General features: G+C 34.9%; 4 long non-coding RNA genes across 7 annotated transcripts; 1 reads left to right on the top strand and 3 right to left on the bottom strand.

The window, feature by feature from the left end:
- Window positions 1–184: 184 nt before the first annotated feature.
- Window positions 185–1,999, bottom strand: LOC121246270. Of its 2 annotated transcripts, XR_005937093.1 has the most exons (3): window positions 1,678–1,979; window positions 1,519–1,573; window positions 185–1,427 (listed from the first exon to the last, which is right to left on the bottom strand). It is a non-coding gene; the product is annotated as an uncharacterized LOC121246270 (long non-coding RNA). The 2 variants fall into 2 exon arrangements; XR_005937092.1 differs by lacking the exon at window positions 1,519–1,573 and having other exon boundaries at window positions 1,678–1,999.
- A 1,156-nt stretch (window positions 2,000–3,155) lies between these two features.
- On the bottom strand, window positions 3,156–21,332 carry LOC121247243. 3 transcript variants are annotated; one of them, XR_005937242.1, is made up of 9 exons: window positions 21,076–21,332; window positions 20,901–20,954; window positions 20,288–20,806; window positions 18,175–18,275; window positions 12,155–12,327; window positions 11,976–12,029; window positions 11,362–11,881; window positions 9,646–9,725; window positions 3,156–3,517 (listed from the first exon to the last, which is right to left on the bottom strand). It is a non-coding gene; the product is annotated as an uncharacterized LOC121247243 (long non-coding RNA). The 3 variants fall into 3 exon arrangements; XR_005937241.1 differs by lacking the exon at window positions 3,156–3,517 and having other exon boundaries at window positions 9,602–9,722; XR_005937240.1 differs by lacking the exons at window positions 3,156–3,517; window positions 9,646–9,725 and having other exon boundaries at window positions 11,307–11,881.
- Window positions 7,854–8,495, bottom strand: LOC121247246. Its single transcript, XR_005937244.1, has 2 exons — window positions 8,412–8,495; window positions 7,854–7,969 (listed from the first exon to the last, which is right to left on the bottom strand). It is a non-coding gene; the product is annotated as an uncharacterized LOC121247246 (long non-coding RNA).
- LOC121247244 lies at window positions 9,904–10,416 on the top strand. Its single transcript, XR_005937243.1, has 2 exons — window positions 9,904–10,104; window positions 10,155–10,416. It is a non-coding gene; the product is annotated as an uncharacterized LOC121247244 (long non-coding RNA).
- Window positions 21,333–21,750: the final 418 nt, after the last annotated feature.

The raw sequence follows: 21,750 nt of genomic DNA, 5'->3' as shown, positions 1-21,750 counted from the left end.
ATCAATAAGACAGGAGAACATAGGCTCGCCACAAGCACTTCAAATGACCAAAAAGGACTCCATACAAATACAATTGTTGATCTCAAAGCGAAATATAAATACACATTTACATAGTCATCCTCATGAAAGATCAAAAACTGCTAATACAATAGATGAAATCAAGCAACCATTTGCCTCTAAGATATACTGATATACAAACCATTTGATTCCAAGACATACATGATTGCCTTACAGGCTCCAATTTCATATTCGCTACAAAGAGCACAAGCGATAGATAATCGTTGGCCAAACCAAAACCAAGAATTACGAGGGAAACATTGCAACATTATAACTGAATATTTTTCTAGAACTCACAGGAATTGCAGCCATTGAACCCTTAATTAGAAACAGAGTTGAGATGCCATCAAGAAACTATGGCATCTTGAGATATGCAAGTAGTGAACTATTCCTAGAACTTAAAAGTAATTGCAGCCACTGAAATACCTGAAGTCCATTGATAATGAACATATACTTTTAATGATTCCCTTATCATACTTGAGGCATCGGGTACCAAAGGATCAACACCTACAGCATACAACTGAACTACTTTGTTCCGTCCTATTTGGGCAAAAATTGTAGCGATCCTTTGCATATAACAAAACACAAAACTTTATCATTGAAGCACAAAGTTGATTTGACGAACGCCAACGACAAGATTTCCAACAGACAATCATTAAGATTTATCTTTTCTATTTTTCAAATTTTATTGAGCAACAAGAATAGTTATATGGGAATGGACCTATAGTTTGTCTGTACTTTTAAAATATGTTGTTGAATGAATTTAATATATTGAGTGGCCCATACGTCTCAAATGCAACAAAGGGAAAATATGATATAAAGAGTATACCTCAAAATCCATGTGAATTGCTAGTGTATGAGTTGTAACGTTGCTGGTGTAGTTCAGCTTACCCTTTGCTTCTGGTAGGCAACCATGGGCGTCGCAAGCGAAAATATAAATGAACACAGAAAAAGCAGCACAGGGAAACGGCACACACCGGTGGGGAGATCCCGGGCAAACTCCCGTGCGATCTCCCCCTGAAACCAAAAAACGTATAACTTTTTTTATTATGCTTTTTTGTGACCTGCCATGCAAGCGCACCTGTCATGGCAAAGGTCGGATGACAAAGATGGATCAGGACTCATAAGCCACACTCAGACTCGGGCCTTTCCGTCCTATACATCCATTTACATCAACAAGATACATGGAACGACCTGCCACAATTGATCTTAACAACAACATCTCCAGCAATCATGAACTCTGAGATCATTAATAGATACAGCACCTACGCGTGGACCAGTAAGCCTTCCCGTGAAATCACTAACTCTGAGACTGCGAACCTGTGAATTGGCTCCGGAGTCCCGGTTCAAAGGCAGTTTCAACGCCATGCCTGCCACAAAATAAAATTAAATTAAATCCCCGCAACGAAACATTCCATAGGAGAGAGATTTCAGTCAAGGAAAATCAATCAATGAACAAACCCTATAATTGATACGGCAGCAGATCCCGCAAAAACGAAGCGGTTATTTGAAAGATCTAGAAATAAAAATAAAAGGCCAAAAAGAGATCTTTATTAATTACGAAGCGATGCCAAAATAAAAATAACCATCACTAGCAGAGGGTGAAATTCGCATCCAAACCTTCAAGTAGATCTCTCAGAACGAAGACCCTCGATCTAGCGACGGTCAAATAAGAATTTCTAAAGATTCAATCCTTTCAGACTCTCGAGGCGGCCATCGGTGAGTAGCTCCCAAGGCGATCTTGTCGAATTCTAGAACAAAAAGCAAGGAAGGGAAGCCTCGAGAAAGAGATCTGCAATGGAGAGACCAAAAAAGGGAGGCGCCCATGAGAACAAGAGGCGTTCGAAGAAGGCCAGGGAACTTGCCAGGCGCTCTTGCTTGGAATAAACTCGAGGATCTTTCAGTCAACTCGTTGGTAATCACTAATCGGAATATATAATGCAAAGGACGGTTGAGATTGGACAATGACTTCAGAATAAACGGATATTATGTAACCACGTTTTTGTGACAAGTCATTGTGCGTTGTACGAACGCATGGTAGAAATTCATCTTGGAATTGATGACCTCGTGAGACAGCTCATTCTCGTTGTTAATCTAAATTGAATTTTCATATTTTATATTAAACATGTGAGACATGTTTGATGAGCAAAGACTTTTGTAATTAATAGTTTTGGAGAAGCAATTTATATTGGGATGTGTACAAATTGATAAAAAAAAAAAAAAAATGAAAAACTTATTGTATAAAAAAATTGTGTGTATTGAGGGAGGAATCGGTGAAAATAAAGCTTTTGTAAAAGTTTGTCTTTTTTGTCTTTTTAGTTTATGAAGATTGCTCTTGTCTCCTGAATTTTTCACGAAATATATAAGTAAATGATGAGATTAAATTTCTTGAATACCAAACACCTCTAATTAACTCATCTTTATTTAAAATTCTCATTTGTCTCTTTCTTTTTTATTTTAGATCATTGATATAAATTCATCCCCTCACAATCACCTCACCGAATCCCCCCCCCCCCTCACAACCAACGCAGACCCTTCTCCCCCCTCTTGCAATTGAGGGCAGACCCTCACATATGATGAAGCTATGTTTTCAAAAATGATGGCAAAAATGTTTACTGAATGAAAACTATTGACTCCATTTTTCTAAAATGTTAAGGGATCTGGATAAGATACATGCATACTAATTTTTCTGCATCTCATGCATTGCATATTTATCATGCTTCATGTTTAATTTATCTTTGTGCAAGTTGATTATTTAACTTACTGAGATTTTGAGCAAATCTCACCCTTTTAGAGACCATTATCATTCCACTCGGAATTATAGAAGTTGTGTCAGAACTCAAAGAGGACACGAAAGATGGAGTGTTAGATCCACATAATTGGGGAGGAGCCATATCTTGAGAGGAAACTGGATTTAATCTTGATGTTTATAGCTCAAGTCCTTCATGCTTTAAATCGCATGAAGAGAATGATTTGACTTTAACTCTTAGTTGTACAATGTCTATGCTACATTGGTATTTTGAACTTGATGATTACTAATGAAATTAGGATGTTTTTTTGTTATTCTAGCATAAGTTATGCTCTCACCTTTTATTTTCGCTGCGAATAGTGCATACTATTAGTTGCATACTAAGATGCATTACATATTAACTGTCATGTACGAGGGTATGTAACTTTGTGTTGCATGTCCCGACGCTCTAAGTCTCCGTTCCATCTCCCAAGCGGAGATTGGGGCCGTCACACCTACTCTATGGGCTCAGCCCGTTAACTACATTTAGGTCCAACAAATTACAAGCAGGCTAAGAAAAATAACATAGCAAAACAACAATAAGGCCCACAAGCCCAAGACTCTGTTACATATCCTTTAACATGTCGGACTATTACAAATCCTCTCTCATTAGAGCATCTTGCCCACAAGGTGTGGGTAAGTTTCCTTGATCTTGGAAGAGCATCTTGCCTCCTGCCAGCATTCCATTTTAGATTTAACATCATTGTCACTTGGACAAACATTGGATACAATCTCAGTTTTAACAACAATTGGATGCAACTCATCTTTTGTAGCATCTTTTACTATATCATTTTCAGTCTTCTCGAATTCCAAATAAAAATAATTACTTTTTTTGAGAAAAACTTGTCTAAGATGTGTCTCATATGTCCAGGTGACTCAACTCGATTTGGAAGTCCAACTTTCTCTAGTCTTTTTGGAATTTCATGTTTGAAGGTTCATATATCGTTAACTTCAGGACCCCATGGGATTAGTCAAGGCTTCATATATTTGTAACAACCCATTTTCGTAAAAAGCTTTACCATCCAACTATGTTTTGCCACCAACACATACTCGACGTTCCTGTCAGCTGCCATATTATTCCAGCCACTAGTGTCCCCTCCACATGTCTTGTCACCAAGAAGTTTCTAGTACTCCAAATATGTAAGGTCAGATTTTCACAAATGCAACTGGACGCTATCATCATATTCTAAAAATTCAATTTGCCACTCATCACATTGCTCAAATGGTAATTGATGACTCATAAGATGCCTATCAGCAAAGCTCTACTAATGCTTTGTCGCAACTGCCATTGAAAAGAATGTAGAGAGAAACAAAATTGCTGCCAAAGCCAAACCTTACTCTTTCAAATCCCAAGGAACCTATAGAGTCTTTGGCCACACCTTCCTCAACAATAGAATGTTCTGCTCAATTATCCCATAACCAGTATTCTCCGTGCCTTCCCTCTCAAGGACTTGTTTACATCCAAACACCAAAACCACACAGCCCATAAGCGACAATTCATCGAACAACTGAGTCGCCATACCTTCCTTCCATGCCTCACTCTCTGGGAACTCAAGTGTACCAGAGCTCCAATACTCAATGACAATTAAAGGAAAGAAAAGAATCACATCCGCAAATATCACAACATCAATAGCTTTACATGGAAAGAAAATGATCACAATTCCGACAACTAGAAGAAACAAGGCATGAGCCATCACAAGATTCCTGCATGGAAACCATTGAGAGACGAGCAAACCAATGCCTGAAACACATACCACTAACAACGAAAGACTCAAATAGACATATTGAGTGCAACAAAGCATCAACACAACCCACCTTTTTCAATGCAAATAATACACCACCAAGTAAATGAGGACTCCTCCCAAGTATATCAGCTACAAGAGGATCTACTCCAGTCATGATCAACTTCAACAACCCAAGTAAGATCGAGAACATGTCATTATCAGGTTTTAACACTCTGTCAAGCATTTCATCAAATACCTTACCAGTAGTAATTACACTGATGCCTTTGGGAAAATAAAATCCCATTGATTGCAAAGGGTCTCTCAACCTCAAGTCAAAACTACTCGCCCCATCTAGAGGAGGCTTAGTTGGATGTTTGCTATGATAAAAAACATAAACTTCAACACTAAAAGTCTTGGTGGCGATAGTAAATAGGTTTCGAGGCACATACCCCGGTGTCAAGTCATTACTATTGGATGTTATGTCTTGCTTAACTACATTGGGTATTTTCTGCAGGATTTTCAAGGGATCCCCATGGTTGACAATCAAGACTGCACATCCATCCAACTCCAATTCCATAACTTCCAAAGAATTTGTCAATATAGAAGCAACATCATCAACACTTTCTTCACGTTCTAGCAACATGAATGGATCTTTTTCATCAAGAGCCCACGCTTCGAAATATTTATCAAGTGACTTCAGTTCAAATGAAGGGCCAAGAAAGCATTGTCGAGGATCTTTCCTCAGTGAGTCAAAAGCAACATTTTACGTAGAAGCGCCAACAAGTTCAATAATCCTAGTTGTTTGCAAAGGATAACCTCCAAGAGTCCCAAGGGCATAGTTTGCAACAACCCAAGCATATATCCCTTCCCCAGAATCGATAATAAAGGAAGTCCACTTGTCCTAACACTTAAGCCTCGTTTGTTTTCAAGAAACATCTCATCTCATCTCATCATTACAACTTTTTCAAATCCCCACACAAAATAAAATAAACAATTCAACTTTTTCAAATCTTAAAATAAAAATAATATTAAAAAATATATTCTGACAATATTTTATTCAACTTTTTAACTTTAATCTAAACTCATCTCATCTTGAAAACAAACAAGCCCTTAAGGTTAGTTTGGTTATATAAAACCAAACTATCTCATCTCATATAATCATTATAATTTTCTCAAACTCCCATATAAAAAATAATAAACAATTCAACTTTTTCAAATCACAAAACAAAAATTATATTAAAAAATTATATTATAACAATATTTTATTCAACTTTTAATAAAACATCTCATCTGAACTACGTAACCAAACGAAACCTTAAACACCGAGGGCCGCAACACTCTCCTGCACAACTCCATAATTAGATCTTACAGCTCCCACTCAAGCAAATAGAGCCTCGTGGTCACCATGAGCCGAATCTCAATCTGCCCCTAAAGCTCCTTCGAGACCCTTCCCTTCCCAAGCTCCAGGAGATACTTCAGCGACTGGAATGCAACCTTTAAGAACTAAATGGCGTTGCTCGCCTTGGTAGCCTCCACCACAGCTGCGGCTTGACTGTTGTGAGAACCAAGGCGTCAGTAACAGCACCCTTAGCAGTTCCTCTTTTATGGACCTTATGTTGTGCCACCGAGTCTCACAAGGATAGAAAATAAGAACTAAGCTCAAGTGAGAATGGGTCAAAGAAGTTGGATCGACTTTCAAAGATGGGTGCAATCATCGACTTGCTTGCTTGATTTCGATTTGAGAAATTTGAAATGTGAATCTGCAAACAAGGGTGACCTTCTTGAAGGAGATTGGAGCAAAACTCAACACCATTGATGAAGAAAGAATAAGAAAGGGTCATTATGTCTTAGGGGTAAGTGTTGGCGATAGAATTGGATTTGAGTTTCTTGTGGCAGTATGACGTGGTTCATTTAACGAGGATTAGGGTTTCCAGTTAGAATTCGACTAAGGGTTTAGGAGCCAATGGCAAAAAGAGCAAAGGACACCTTCTGGCCTAGGAGGATGCCATACAAGGCATCTTGAGCATGAATGGAGATCGTGACAAAAGGTACACTGTGATAACTGTGAAGTAAACTACAAACTTAACTAAGAGTTTAGGAAGGTGCTGTCAGTTTGGGTGGAAGTAAGAGTGGTAGAGCTAAGAGTGGTAGACCTAATTTTATATCTCGATTAAGTATTCGACGTGGTCATTCTTGCCAACGCCATCATCAACCTCTACATCTTGAGCATTCCCAATTTTTGTAACAGCAGCTGCTCGTACTTTGTCTTGCATCGCACAAATTTGCTACTCCATATAGGATAGATTTTTCATTGAAGCTCTTCCTGGAGTCTTAATTTTTGCTGAAAAAATTTGATACTTTGTTGTGTTTGTTCTACCAGCTCCATGATTTTGTAAGTTGTGTAAGAATTTCTTCCAATGCACATAGATCGGTGTCTCTAATACCAATTTGTAACAAACCAACTATAATGAAAATATTGATAATGAAATATCTCACTTTGAGTGTAAAAAATCCTCCAAAAAATTAGAGAGAGAGTGAAGGAAAAAATAGATTTCTATAATGTTCAAGATAATTCATTTGGAGTACTAAGATCTCGTTTCGATTCAGAAATGAGTTAAAAAAAATATTCGGCGTGGTCATTCTTGCCAACGCCATCATCAACTCCTGCATCTTTGAGTGTTCCCAATTTTTGTAACAGCAGCGGCTCGTACTACGTCTTGCATCGCACAAATTTACTGCTCCAAATAGGATAGATTTTTCATTGAAGCTCTTCCTAGAGTCTTTTAATTTCTGCTGGAAAAATCTGATACTTTGTTGTTTTTGTTCTACCAGCTCCATGATTTTGTAAGTTGTGTAAGAATTTCTTCCAATGCACATAGATCGGTGTCTCTAATACCAATTTGTAACAAACCAACTATAATGAAAATATTGATAATAAAATATCTCACTTAGAGCGTAAAAAATCCTCCAAAAAATTAGAGAGAGAGTGAAGGAAAAAATAGATTTCTATAATGTTCAAGATGATTCATTTGGAGTACTAAGACCTCGTTTGGATTCAGAGATGAGTTAAGAAAAATATTCGGTTTGGTCATTCTTGCCAACGCCATCATCAACTCCTGCATCTTGAGTGTTCCCAATTTTTATAACAGCAGCGGCTCGTACTTCGTCTTGCATCGCACAAATTTGCTGCTCCAACTAGGATAGATTTTTCATTGAAGCTCTTCCTAGAGTCTTTTAATTTCTGCTTTGTTGTTTTTGTTCTACCAGCTCCATGATTTTGTAAGTTGTGCAAGAATTTCTTTCAATGCACATAGACCGGTGTCTCTAATACCAATTTGTAACAAACCAACTATAATGAAAATATTGATAATGAAATATCTCACTTCAAGTCTGAAAAATCCTCCAAAAAATTAAAGAGAAAGTGAAGGAAAAAAGAAATTTCTATAATATTCATGATAATTCATTTGGAGTACTAAGATCTTTTTTGGATTTAGAGTGAGTTAAGATAATTTTACATGAGTTGAATAAAATATTATTAGAATATTATTTTTTTAATATTATTATTATTTTGAGATTTAAAAAAATAAAATTATTTATTAGATTTTGTGTAAGAAATTGAGAAAATTGTAAAGATGAGATAAAATGAGTTGAGGTGAGTTTTCTATCTAAATCGGATTATGGCTCATACATATAACTGGAAGAAAGATGACTTATCCCTAACTTGGACTTGGGCTGACTACCAAGCAAACTAGAACAAAACAAAACAGACCAAGGAGGTATACCTACTCATGGGCTCAGCCCGATAACTACATTTATGTCCAACAAATTACAAGCAGCAAGACAAAGCCCAAGACCCAGTTACATATCTTTACACATGTTGGACTGTTACAAACCGCCTCAGGACTTTATCAGTTTTCCACTACTACCAGAGTACGTTTGGATGTTGAAGTGAGTTAAATTAAGTTAAGTTGTAATGATAAAATATTGTTAGAATATTATTTTTTAATATTATTATTATTTTAAAATTTGAAAAAGTTGAATTGTTTATTATATTTTGTATTGAGATTTGAAAAAATTATAATGATAAGTTGAGATGAATTGAGGTGAATTTGGTAACCAAACGCACCCTAAAAGGTTAAACAAATAAATTAAACATTGAAAACAGCAATGATGTAAGCATTTAGATCTGGGTGGACTTGAACCACCATCCTCTCAAAACCAAGATGACCAAGGCTCGAGCGCTCAACCATTTCGAGCTTCCAGATCTTCTCCAATAATTTACAATAATTTGTTTATTGGGCTGATGTTTATTCAAATAAATAATGATTCCATCTTTCTACCCAACTGAGCCATTTCTTATATCCCCTTAAAACATGGGAACCTTTCATATAATTAATTACACTACTAGCCCATAAATCGAACTTCACTTGACTACCGAATAAGGAAAAGAACAATGGGAACCTGGAGCCCACTCCATACAACCGTTCTAAATAGGACCAAGACGGATACGAAGCTCGTTTTCTTGAGTTTGAAATTTTTGAACGGAGTTTATTCTCTCTGCCCCAGACCCACCACGACGAACTAAACCCAGCGTGGTTAACAAGCTTCGTTTGCATTTAAAACTCACATCAACTCATCTTATATCATCATTACAATTTTTTCAAATTTTCACACAAAATATAATATATAATTAAACTTTTATTCTACTATTCATAAACCATCTCAACCCATCTCAACTCATCTCTAAATCCAAACAACTAAGCCATCCCTCTCTGCCCTCTCTTTTCAATCTCACCGTCTCTCTCACCCTGCTTCTCTTATTGTGTCTCTGCACTCAGGTTGATAACAAAAGAAATGCAGCATAATTTCATGCCGAAAAAATAGAAACATAACTACTTCGTAAGCATAACCACTCGATGGGGTATCACTAGTTTCATTCAAAAAAGACGACATTTTGCACCGCAATGGCCTCGCAAGTAGGTATCAGTGAGTCACAAGTTAATATAATTCGGTTAATAACAAATTTCATACGCTTATATCATAAAAGTTATCAACAGAAAGAAATGAAGTTCTTACCGACGCTGACGTCCAGTTAAAGCCCTTATGTCAAGCAGCTTCAGACCATTTAACTCAACTTCCAAGATGTTCACCAACTACTGTATCAACGTTGAAGAATATTGACTAGAGTTTTCATGAGGTTAACAAATTCAACAAGACATCGTAACTTTAAAATACTAAATTACTAAGAACCCGAATAGGGGCCAAACCTAGTAATATTCGAAGACAATGAAGCCAAAAGTTAAACGGGACACGAACAAAAAAAAAAAAAAAGCAAGCTTCTACTAAACTGGAATTATAATGAACGCTGAAAATAAATTTATCATAGACTCTGAAAAAGAAATTGAGGTAGTCACAGCCGCCATTAGGAGCCAAACCAGATTGAAAATGAACTACGAAATGAAAAGATTCAGATTTTAGTTTTTGGATCATACTCGGTATCATCACCTCAGATGCTGGACAACCTCATGCTTGCTAGTGTTTCCGCTGCAAAGGAAAAACACCAAAGCAGCAAAACTTCAAATAAGAAACGAACTTCCAAGTCACTTTGGCAGCCAAAAACCTTGACATGTGGCACAACACCTTTTTCCACATCACCAGCTAGAATCGATTTGCAGGGCGAACACAACCTCAAAACAAGCACTTCGAATGCCCAAAAGGACTTAATACAGGAATACAGTTCTTGATCTCAAAGCGTAGTAGAAATACGCGATACATATTAACATACAGTCCTCCCAAAAGACAAAACTTGCTGATACAACAAATGAAATCTAGTAAACCATATTCGATCCAAAACTACAAGATTAGGTATAACACAGGCTACATATCGGAGTTACCATAAAAAAATGCACGCGTTGGCAAATATGAGGGAAACATGGCAACATTATAACTGATTTTTCGAGTATTTACATGAACTACTGCGGTTAGGCCCTTACGAAGCCAGAGATGAGCTGCCATGGATAAATTATGATGTCATTGAGATATAATTAGAAGTGCAATGTAATTGCGACCACTGAAAGGCGAATCGATTGTCTTACTTATGTTCTTGTTCATTGTAAATTGGGTTGATTATATAGAATATATATATATAATTACTTTGTCTTGCTTATGTTCTTGTTCATTGCAAATTTGGTTGATCATATAGCATATATATAATTACTTTCAAAAACATTTGATGGAGAAGGGAAGGCAAATAGAAAGCCCTGATAGCTAATACATGGAACTTTAGATCCTTGAAATATCTTATAGAATATTTGCGAATAGCAGTTAAATTGTTTAAGTGAATATGTTTTATAAGTTACAAAAATGAGAGAAAAAAGTGAATAAAAATGTTATATAAGTTACAAAAATGTTTGAATATTATTTTCTGTTTTGTTTAAAATTTTGAAAAATTACAACAATTATGTAATGATTAAATGAAAAGGTTGAAGATTTTAAATTGACAAATATTTGTATTGAGTGACGTTTGGAAAGCAAGAAAATAACCTAAGTTTCCAGCTAAGAATTGACAAGAAAAAGTCAATAGATTTGTTGCTCTACGGACAAGATTTCCAACATTAATTAAGATAATCTTTTCCGTTTTTCTTAATCTACTCCGAAACATGCGATGAAATGAACCTATAGTTTGTCGGTACTTCTAAAATCTATAGTTCAAATTTCAGTACTTCTTTTTTCAAAAGATCTATAGTTGAATAAATTAAATAGATAAAGGAAAATCTGATATAAAGAGTATACCTCAAATTCCATGTGAATTGCGAGTTCATGAGCCGTAATTCTGCTGATGTATCTCAGCTACCCCTTTCATCTGGTAAGCAACCATGGGCGTCGAGAGCGAAAATATAAACGATCGCAGAAAAAGCAGCACAGGGAAACGGCACACACCGGTGGGGAGACCCCGGGCAAAATCCCGTGCGATCTCCCCCTCAAACCAAAAAACGTATCACTTTTTTATTATGGTTCTTTGTGACCTGCCATGCAAGCGCACCTGTCATGGCAAAGGCCGGATGACAAAAATGAATCAGGACTCATCAGCCAGATTCAAACTCTGGTCCTTTCGTCCTGATATTATCCTATACATCCATTTACATCAACAAGTTACATGGAACGATCTGCCACAATTGATCTTTTCATAATATCATCTCCGCAATCGCGCTCCCACAGATCCAGCGCCTTCGCGGGGACCAGCAAGCCTTCCCGTGAAATCAGAACTCTCAGACACCGAACCTGAAAAATTGGCTCCGGACGAACGCCACGCCTGCCTCCAATAAAACGAATAAAATAAAATCACAGAAACGAAACATTCAATAGGCGAGGAATTTCGGTCAAAGAAAATCAATCGATGAACAAACCCTAGAATCGAAACGGAAGCAGATCCCGTAAATCGAAGCGATCATTTTAGAGATCTACAAAAAAAAAAAAAAAAAAAAGGGCCAAGAAGATATCTTTATTAATTACGAAACGATACCAAGAATTTAAAACATAAAGAAGAAGAATCATCACAAGCAAAGGGTGATATGCGCAAACAAACCTTGAAGTAGATCTCTCAGAACGAAGATCCTCGACCTATCGAAGTTCAAACCAGAATTTTAATAGAAGTCGATCGGTTCGAAGTCTTGAAGCGGCCATCAGCGTGTAGCTCCCTAGACTACCTAGCCGAATTCGAGAACATAATGCAAGGCAGGGAAGCCTCGAGGAAGAGATCTATGAGAAAACGGAGGCGTGCAGGAGACCAAGAGGCGTAGAAAGAAAGCCAGGCGCTTTTCTTGCTCCCGTTGTTTTTGACAATATATAACGAAACGGACGGTTGAGATTGTACAAACACTTTAGAATCGACAGATAATATCAGACTACCTTTGTTTTGACACGGCAGTGTGCGTTATTCGCACGCAGATAAGAAGTCCTTCTACAATTGATCTCGTGAAACACAGCACATTACGTAGTCCTGACTCCCCTCACTCCTCACGCCTATTTCATAATTTCAGTTATGGACAGCCTCGTTTGTTTTCAAAAAACATATCATCTCATCTCATCTTATCTCATTTCATCTCATTTCATTATTACAACTTTCTCAAATCTTCACACAAAATAAAATAAACAATTCAACTTTTTTAAATCCTAAAATAAAAATAATATTAAAAAATATATTCTAACAATATTTTATTCAACATTTTAACTTTAATCTCATCTCTAAAAACAAACGAATCCTAATTTAATTTAATTGATAAATTTAAAATTTTAAAAATAAAAAATTAAATTTTAATAGATGAATTGTGTATAATCTAAATATTTTCAAATATCACTACTTTTTTTTATAACATATAATTTATGAATCACTGGTTATTAATTTAAATTGAATTATTAATATTTTGTCATATCAATCTGTTTTTCCCATTTATTCAAAAATAATTATTTTAATTTAAAATTTCTATATGAAGCAAATTTAAAAATAATAATATCTTGATAAAAGCAAACCCCAAAACCATTGGAGCGTGAGGATTTTAAAGGCCCCATTTGAAATTAGTGCATCCTCCACTTCCATCCTAGTAAATGTCTTCTCTAAATTCTCATTCATCTCCATGGTAGCTCTACTTCCATCCTAGTAAATGTTTTCAGGTCTAGGATTAGACCGCAGTAATATTTCGTTAAAATCCCCCATAATGCACCATGGAAAAATTATTTGGGTTAAGCCTAGACAATAATTTCCAAGTTCCTTTCACTCACCTCTGGTTGACCTTTTACTATCATCCAACCACTGACATGCCTTAACGAGAAGTTACGAACAACAAAATTAATCTCAGATTTCCACATAAGTGTCAAAGCCCCACTTCTCCCTACTTGGTCAAAAATAAAGCACACATCAAAACCTAATTTCCTTTTCACAACTTCTATTTTTTATGTTGTAAGTAGTGTTTTCATCATTAACGCCAATTTGGGATACTCTACCTTTACCAATTGGTAAAGATCTTGAACTGTCCGAGAATTCTCAAGCCCTAAGCAATTTCAACTCAAAAGATTCATAATCCTCAACGAGGTTGACAAGCAGCCTCTACCGATTCCTCCTCCACACCATTTCCAGTTAACCCAATAATTATTTTTGCATTTTTTTCCTATTTCCTCTTTTAAGTTTTCATCAACCAAGAACAAACTAGAGTGCTTTTTAACATAGGGCAATAGAGGACACTGACTTGTGCTTCCTTGCTACAGAGCTCTCGTCTAATTTCTTTTCATGCGTATTCCTTTTCTTTGTGAATTGGTATCAGCAACTCCCTCTCATACGCTTTTCTACGTGCCAGAGTTATGTCATCTTAAGCGATGTCGTTCGAAGGCCCTTTACTTTTAATTAGTCTACTGGTGTTTTGGGCCCTAGTGGGCCTGGAGACCATTTGGTCCAACCCCATATTCTTCTCTTCCTCTCCAACCTAAGAATATTTCAATTTCATCATGTGATCAGTTGTATCCTTTATCTCCTTCCACAATTCCTGGTGATTATGAGATGAATCCAAATCCAGCCTAATCATTTCCGCATTTCTTGCCAAGATAAACTCTCCACCCAAATCAACAATATTTGCATCTTCAACATCTTAGATCACAACATCATCCCTCCTTATCTCCCATCAGACTAGCCCTTAAACATGACAACTGGAGAACATTCTCTCAAATCTAAATTGTGAATCGATAAACTAGTGCTTGAATCATCTTTATAAGCTTAGTGCCCGATTCCTCGATGCCTTGCTTCATTATCCACCCTCAGCCATGAACCAAACTGCATGTCTTCACCTGTAATTTGTTTTTGGTTCCTATAACCAGAGTCACAACCATTGCCGCCATGAACCATCTTACCGCAATTGAAGCACATTTTTGGCAATTTTTCATACTTGATCGACACGAACATACTTCTTATGTTGAGGTACATAATTCTTCCACGAGCAACTTCTCTCCTTAAATCAATTTCCACCCTAACTTTGAGATACCTCTCCCAACCTACTCCATCATCAGGGACATCAACATCCAAAATCCTACCAATTGATGAGGTTGTAAGATGCCATTAAAACGTTTCAAAACAAACAAATTATTATTGAAGTTTTGAAACAAATTATTATTAAATAGCCATGGCCTTCTATCCAATATCCGATCTCTATCATTGCAATTTACAAAGATAAAACAAAAGTACTTGATCGTATCTCCTTGAAAGTAACTCATTTTTCCACTTTCCACGCCTTCCATAGTAGCCCGAATTACTTCCTTCCCGATACATGTATCTGCATAAAAAAATAAATAAACAAACACAAATCTTAAAAAAAAAAACCTAATCTGTACAAATGATACGTACACTTTTGTTGGTGTAACCCTATTTGAAGGCTTATAGGGGTGAAAATTTTTTTAATTTTATAAATCAAATTATGCCATGTTAAATATTTTTAAATAAAATTATTCATTGTCCCTATGGTGGCAATTTTTATAAGTGCCACTCACAGATAAAATAAAAATTAAAAGTTAAATAAAATATTATTAGAATATAATTTTTGTTTTAAAAATTGAAAATGTTGAATTATTTATTATTTTATTAAAAAATTTAAAAAAATTATAATAATTATATGAGATGAGATAATTTCTTATATGCAACAAACCAGGCCTTAGTGTATATATTGACAGCTTTTATAACTGTCACAATGCTGGTTTATCTTTTAAAGTGGCTGAAATTTTTTTTCAGATGCTATCTTGAATGAGCACACCTTATCAAATCCTCACCAAATATATGAAATTGATTTTTTTTTCTTATAAAATGCATCCTAATAAATTATTTTGTTACTCCCTTCCTTTTTGCCTATTAGTGTCCTCAACATTTTTTAATCAACTTGAAATAATTCTTTATAGTGAAAATGACTATCTAATACGATCATTTTATTTGTTTGTGTTAAGAGAGAAATTATTGCACTTTTATTGTTGGTGTGGAAGTTTTGACAACCATCCATGTTAGGGATAGGAAAAAATAAATAAATAACTAGTAAATTGGACCAAACCAGACCGAACCGGTGGGTTTAGTCCGGTTCTAAATCGGTTTGATTTCAATTTTCCTTTTTCTAATACCTGACCGGTTGATATATATATATATATTAATTGTTTATATTATATAAAATATTTTTTATATGATTTTTTATATTATAAATAATTTTGTATTATATGCTAAATTACAAATTAAATAACGTTAAACTTTCAAATCCTATATAAATAACTATATATTATCACTAGAGTCTATAATATTAGTAGTTATACAAATGTTGTTTCACTATATATTATATTATACTATATCACTATAATCTATAATGCAATTATAATAGAGCAATGCTACGTACAATTTCTAAATAGAGACTGCATTGCAAACTTAGTTAATTTTGTCTTTAATTTTTTTCAAAATTATAATAATATCCTTATCAAAATAGTACTTTTTTTCATTTAATGAAGGGCTTGCACATACAGTCCCTAAATAGAGACTGCAAATAGAATTTCTCATTATAATATACTATAATATATTATCACTATATAATATATACTATATATATAATATACCAAAAAAAGGGACTAGACCTAACCGTACCGACAAAATCGAAAGTACCGATTTAGAAGTGTAATTAGTGCAATGTCAATTTTTCAAATTTCAAAACTGATGTATACTAATTCGGTTCTAAAATATGTCCAAAATCAAACCGATTACCCTCCTAATCCATGTCATCTGCATTAGAAACTTGTGGAGTTGTAATCAAGTGGGTTGGCTTTACTTGCCGTACAATGGAACTTCGGGAGGCATTTAAGTAATATATTAACATAATTAAGATAGATGAGCAAGACACGAACCAAAATGTGATCCATCATAATATGTTATATAATAAGTTAACCAGTCTCCCTCATGGTCACAGGTGAAAGCAATGGAAAACCTAGCAAAAGGGATCAAGGTATGCTACCCATTAAAGAAAATGAAAATACAAATTTAATGAGTTATAAATAGCACGTCGGTCTATTTTTTTTTTTTAAAAAAAAAATCCTTTATTGTATGACTTTCATCGCTTCATTTTATTTTTTATGGTTTTAAAATGTCAAGGTACGGAAGATAGTTTCCTATCATTTTTTCTAAATTTTAGCTAAAAATCAAACTTTCCATAATTTTCTCCTAAATTTTACTCATTCCCCATCCTTTCTTTATTCTATTAAATTAATCTTTTTATATTATTTCTTTATTATTCTTTCTACTATTTTATTTCTACATCTTTAACTACATCTTATAAGATATATATAAAAAATAATTTAAAGGATGAAGAGTAACTTTCCAAATATAAGAAACCACTTATCACATCTTTAACACTTTTCTTAAAATGGGAAACTGGATGGAGCATGTATTTAGAGAGAACCCCAAATACAACCCTTTAATTTAGGGAAAAACATGTTTGAGAGAACATGAGAATGATGCTCTTAATAAATACCTTCTATTTTATCCTTTCTTAATGAACATGAGAATTTTATTATGTTGGGACTCTTTCAAACGGGTTACTAAGGGGCTAAGTTTTGGTAGTGAAGTATAATCAAAATTCTCAAGTATTGTTCATTTTTTATTATTACATTTCACAACTATTCAATACTGTATCATTACTTTTCACTATTATTCATAAAATATTTGAGATCACCTCACTACCCAAACACAACCTCAGTTATAATAGAGAAATTAATGGCTGGTGGGGTAGCTACCTCAAACTAGCCTAAGATTGGACAACTCGAGAAATCTTTCGAAGAGAGAGATGAAAATGTGTTAATACATTCGGCGGGTGGCAACGCTCTGAGTTTATGTGAATGAAATTGCCTTTATTCTCGAAGATCTCGAATATTCTTCTTGGATAGTGATAGGGTTACTACTCTATTAATATCCTCATCTACTACCCAAGTGTATTTCAAGTTTTTTTTTTATCATTTTTTTAAATATTTTTTTATCCTTAACCACTATGAAAAAATTAAAATATATATATATAACTTTACTAATACTCACTTCCTTAATCATTAATTAAAATTAAAAAAAAAACAAATACAAATTAGGTAGTAAATAGATAATAGTAAAGTAATAATCCTATCATTATTCATTCTTCTTTCTACCTAACTGAGCCATGTCTTATATCCCCTTAAAACATGGAAACCTTCCGAATAATTAATTACACCACTAGCCCATAAATCAAAACTTCACTCGATAATGGAATGAGGAAATTTTGTGAGTTAAAATTTGTAAATAATAATGAATAGTAACAAGATGCAAACCGGCTCTTAGTTTGAAAGAAAGGGTATCTCACCACAAAGAAGTGGTGAGAGAAGGGGTATCTCACCACAAAGAAGGGGTATCACCACTCGTCGTCGAAAAAATGATGTTTGAAAGAATTACATTCACTGGCCTCGTGAATATATTAGCCCATCGCAAGTATGTATCAGTGAGTCACAGGTATATATAATTCAGTTAATAACAAATTTCCTACGCTTATTAGAAAAATTAACAACAGAAAGAAATGATCTTACCAACGATGATGTCTTAAGCCCTTAGACCGATCACAACTTCGAAGATCTTCACCAACTACCATACCGACGTTGCAAGCTCCTTGGTCCCTTTTGAGCTTCGGCTTGTGGCACCACATTATTTCATTGACAAAAGATTTAAGAGGTATTGAGACTCGGAAAGAAACATCTATTGTTTTTTCCATTATCATTGCCAGACATCTGGCAAGTTTTCGGACTTGTACCATACTTGCTTGGTTAATGAATTCATTAAAACATCGTAACATTAAAATACTAAATTACTAAGAAACTAAAGGCAATCTTCTGACAGCATAAAAGATAAAGCCAAGAGTTTCACTACCCATACGTGAAAGTTTTCAGACTTTCACTACACAAGTCTTTTACCAATGAATCAAATGACTGGCAGTCTGAGATTATTGACTAGTGTTTTCATGAGGTGAAATCAGCTATTGTTTTTTCTGTTATCAGAGAGTATGGCTAGGCATCTAGCAAGTCTTCAGACTTGTACCATGCTTGGTTAACAAATTCAAAAATACATCGCAACTTTAAAATACTAAAAACCAGAGTGGGGGCCAAACCTAGTGATTTTCAAAGCCAAAGGAAATCTTCTGTAGCATAATAAATAAAGCCAAAAGTTAAAAAAACATGAAATAGTACAATGAAGTTAAAAAAAAAAACATGAACTACAAAATAAATTTATCAACTCTGAAAAAGAAATTGGTAGTCACAGAAGATTTGAAAATGAACTACAAAATGAAAAGGTTCAGATTTTAGTTTTTGGATCATACACGTTATCACCAACTCAGATGCTGCATAACCTCATGCTTGCAAGTGTTTCTGCTGCAACGCACCAAAGCAGCAAAACTTCCATAAGAATCAAACTTCCAAGTCACTTTGGCAGCCAAAAACCTCATGTGGCACATCACCAGCTAGAGTCGATATGCAGTTTGAATGTCCAAAAAGACTTATTACATGAATACAGTTCATGATCTCAAAGCGTAGTAGAAATACGCAGTACATATTAAACCATATTCAACTCCAAGATATAACACAACATAAGAAAGAAAGTGGTACATAACTACAAGTTTCGGCATATCACAGGCTCCAATATCGGAGTAACTATAAAAAAAGGAGCAAGCTATTGATACGCGTTGGCAATTATGAGGGAAAAATTGCAACATTGTAACTGATGTTTTGAGTATTTACATGAATTGCTGACGTTGAGCCCTTGCAAAGCCATAGTTGAGATGCCATGGAGAAATGATGTCATTGAGATAATATAATTAGTAGTGCAGTGTAATTACGGCCACTAAAAGGAGAATAGATTCGTCTTGCTTATGTGCTTGTTCATTGGGTTTGAATGTATAGAATATATATAATTACTATAAAAAAAACATTTGTTAAAGAGAAGGCAAAATAGATAGCCTGATACATGAAACTTAAAAGGGTCGTTTCGACACTTAGAACAATCTCAGAATATTTGTGTTGAGATGTCTTATAAGATTTTAAAAAATTGAGAGAAAAAATTTGAATAAAAATATATTATATATATTAAAAAAAGTTGAAATAGAATTTTTTTAATATTATTTTTGTTTTGAAATTAAAAATATATATATTACTTTTTCTTTTTTGCTTGGAAGTTTGAAAAATTGTAATAATTAAGTAAGAATTAGATCAAAAAATTAAGTAATAATTAGGTAACAATTAGGAATGAAATACTAGAGGATGACTATGCAAACTAGCCCCAAGTATCTTAAAGACGAATATATCGCACTAGATGCATTGGGAACCAAAGATTAAACACCTACATCATGCAACTAATCTACTTTGTTCTGTATCATTTGGGCGACCATTGCAGCAATCTATTGCATATGACAAAAAAAAAAAAAAAAAAAAAATCAATAGATTTGACGAACCAGTGAGACATTAATTATGTCTAAAATCTATAGTTGAATAATTTTCCGTTTTTCGTAATCTGCTGCGAGACATGCGATGGAATGAACCTATAGTTTGTCGGCACTTCTAAAATCTATAGTTGAATAATTCTTTTTTTTTTTTTAAATCTATAGTTGAATAAATTAAATTGATAAAGGAAAATCTGAAATAAAGAGTATACCTCAAACTCCATGTCAATTGCGAGTGCATGAGCCGTAATGTTGGCTGATGTATATCAGCTACCCCTTTCACCTGGTAAGCAACCATGGGCGTCGAGAGCGAAAATATAAACGATCGCAGAAAAAGCAGCACAGGGAAACGGCACACACCGGTGGGGAGACCCCGGGCAAAATTCCCGTGCGATCTCCCCCTCAACCAAAAAACGTATAACTTTTTTATTATGGTTCTTTGTGACCTGCCAAGCAAGCGCACCTGTCATGGCAAAGGTCGGATGACAAAGATGAATCAGGACTCATCAGCCAGATTCAAACTCCGGCCCTTTCGTCCTGATATTATCCTATACATCCATTTACATCAACAAGTTACATGGAACGATCTGCCACAATTGATCTTCATAACATCATCTCCGCAATCCCGCCCCCACAGATCCAGCGCCTTCGCGGGGACCAGCAAGCCTTCCCGTGAAATCGTAACTCTCAGACACCGAACCTGAAAAATTGGCTCTGGACGAACGCCACGCCTGCCTCCAAGAAAACGAATAAAATAAAATCACCGCAACAAAACATTCCATGGGCGAGGAATTTCAGTCAAAGAAAATCAATCGATGAACAAACCCTAGAATCGAAACGGAAGCGGATCCCGTAAATCGAAGCGATCATTTTAGAGATCTACAAAAACAAAAACAAAAAGGCCAAGAAGGTATCTTTATAAATTACGAAACGATATCAAGAATTCAAAATATAAAGAAGAAGAATCATCAAATGAAAAAAGTGATATCCGCAAACAAACCTTGAAGTAGATCTCTCAGAAAGAAGATCCTCGACCTATCGAAGTTCAAACCAGAATTTTAATAGAGTCAATCGGTTCACAGTCTTGAACCGGCCATCAGCGTGTGGCTCCCTAGGCGACCTAGCCGAATTCGAGAACATGATGCAAGGCAGGGAAGCCTCGAGGAAGAGACCTGCAAGGGAATTATGACCAAGAGGCGTAGAAGGAAAGCCAGGCGCTTTTCTTGCTTGGGATAAGCTCGAAGGACCTTTCAATTCCACCCTGTTGTTGATGACAATATATAGTGAAACGGACGGTTGAGATTGGACAAAGACATTAGAATCGACGGATAATATCAGACTACCTTTGTTTCGACACGTCATTGTGCGTTATTCGCACGCATATTAGGAGTCGTTCTTGGCATTGATCTCGTGAAACACAGCTCATTACATAGTCCTCACTTCTCACGCCTCCTCTCATTTGTAGATAAGTTGATTTGAAATTAAAATTAAAATTTAAATGAAATATTATTTTTTTAAATATATTATTTTAATATTATTTTTATTTAAAAAAATATTTTTTTAATCTTATTTTTATTTAAAAATTTAAAAAAATTAAATTATTTATTTTATTTTATATAAAAATTTAAAAAAATTATAATGATTAGATGAGATGAATAGAGAAGAATTGTGAAAA

Source organism: Juglans microcarpa x Juglans regia, chromosome 1S (genome assembly GCF_004785595.1).
Source record: "Juglans microcarpa x Juglans regia isolate MS1-56 chromosome 1S, Jm3101_v1.0, whole genome shotgun sequence".
NCBI lineage: Eukaryota > Viridiplantae > Streptophyta > Magnoliopsida > Fagales > Juglandaceae > Juglans > Juglans microcarpa x Juglans regia.
The sequence above is the reverse complement of the archived record's forward strand: the minus strand, read 5'-3'. Positions and strand labels throughout refer to the sequence as shown.